Here is a 2,139-nt window from a genome sequence, read left to right as displayed (position 1 = left end):
TGTCTGTGTGACTTTGGGCAAATTGCTTCACCTCTCTGAGCCTTGGTTTCCATGTGTGTAGAATGGAAATGACAAAAGTAACTATCTCAGAGTTATTTAGAGATTAAATGAGTTAATTCATATAAAGTCTTTAGAACAATAGCTGACTCAATAAAGTTTAGCCATTATTATTAACACTGATGCTTTAGACCTCCACCATCATGCTTAAAACAGCTGAGATGAGACATGTGGGCAGTAAGCAGGGTGGGGGGAGGTGAATTTATGATTTGAAAAAGAGAGAGACCCAAAGATCACCCACATGCTCTATTCTTCTCTGAAGCAGAGGAGGGGGACTGTATTGTCCTTCCCACATTCCCCTCAAGCTGCCCTGTTCTGGCTTCGTGCTGTCAAGACTGTCTAGATTATTTCCCGTCACCAGCTCCACCTGGACAAACATTTCTAGACAGACAGACACTCTGTTTGAATTCCCCAGCCTTGCATATCACTATCCTCAAATCCTGGTGTTATTGCCCATGCAGGATCTGGGAAGGAAAGACTCAAGGAGGGGCAAAAAAAGACCAAGGCTTTCACCCTCACAGACCTCATGCAAGGCAACCTTTCCGCTGAAGGGAGGAGGGCTTCTTCCCAAGGCCAGCCCTTTACCAGGGACAGGGACAGCAGCAGCTAGAGAAGACTGAGCTAGCAGCCTCCCGCCCCAGATAACATAAGTCATGAGGTCCTTCCTCTGCTCCCCTCCCTTCCTTCTTCCCTTCCTCCCATGGTGACAGAGCCAGATAGAGTGGCCTGCTAGAGCATTAGACCTTCTCATCTACCTGGCTATTGCTTCCCCTGAGTGATCCATGTCATTAATGACTATCTACTTAACATTAATTATGATCTTTATTTGCATATCATCTTTCATTTTCACCATAGTTTTACATTGCAAGGCCCAGTAATGACTCAAATCTGCCCCTAAATTGCCATTAGTAATCCAGCCTGCATTCCTTCCACCGACATCCATTGACAGCCTACCATGTGTTAACCAGTTACCTCCACCTTCTCACTCCCCAAAGCCCTTGTGGTCTGTGACATAGTTTGACACTTGATCACATGCTGTTTTGTCTGGTGCTCTAACGGCCCCCAACAGGATGAAAGCCCTGCTCTTCATTCATTCGCACTACAGTGTCTTCAACCTGGGATGCCTGTCTCTACTCATCTCTCTAGACTCATCCTTCAATATCCTTCAAGTCTCAGCTAAGTGTCACCTTCTTGCCTAAAGTCTTCCCTGACCCCTCCCCAAGAAGAGTTGACAATTTCTTACCATGTGCTCTTAGAGTACCTTGAACGTACACACCCCTATCACCACGTATCACACGAATAACGTTTACTTACTTGTTAGCCTCCCCCACCAGGCTGTGAACTCCAGTAGGGAAAGAATCATTCATATATGTGTCATTCATTCATATATGTGTCATTCATTTATTCTACAAGTATGTATTGACTTCTATCGTATGTCGGGCACTGTGCCATGTGCTGAGTGTGCAGTGGGAATGATACAGGTGTAATCCCCTTCTTTCTAGCTGTCCTGCTGGGCTTCCTTGATCCTCCCCACTTTTTTCTACTTGTGTCATTTCAGTTTGCATCTAAACAGCTTCTGTCTGGCATGACAGTTTGTTGGCATGCTTTCTTTGAATTAACCTGTGCCCACAACTAGATTGAATCTTGAATACATTGGCCAGCCTATTGTCCCCATCCCCAAAGGGAAGGGTAGCATGACACAAGGGGCCACATCACACAATGCCTTGGAGTTTGTGCTAAAAGGTGTGGATTTTATCCTGAGTGTAACTGATAGCCTCTGAAGGAGTTTTAAGCAGAGTAACATGATGTCATGTACATTTTTGTGAAGATTACCTTGACTGCTGTATGGTGAATGGTGTGCGGGAGAAAGTAGAAATGAGGAAACCAGTTTGGAGACTACTGCATAATCCAGGCAAGAGGTAATGTTTGGTGTGGGATAGCAGAAGAGAAGTGAGAAAATTCTAGATGCATTTTGAACATGAATCCATGGGTCTTGCTGATGGATTCAAGATGAAAGTTAAGAAAGAAGGAGCAAGAGGAGGAGAAATCAAGGTTAACTCTTAAGATATGGTTGAGCAACTG

Source organism: Pteropus vampyrus, unplaced genomic scaffold (assembly GCF_000151845.1).
Source record: "Pteropus vampyrus isolate Shadow unplaced genomic scaffold, Pvam_2.0 Scaffold4264, whole genome shotgun sequence".
Taxonomy (NCBI): Eukaryota; Metazoa; Chordata; class Mammalia; order Chiroptera; family Pteropodidae; genus Pteropus; species Pteropus vampyrus.
Note: the sequence above shows the minus strand (reverse complement) of the source record.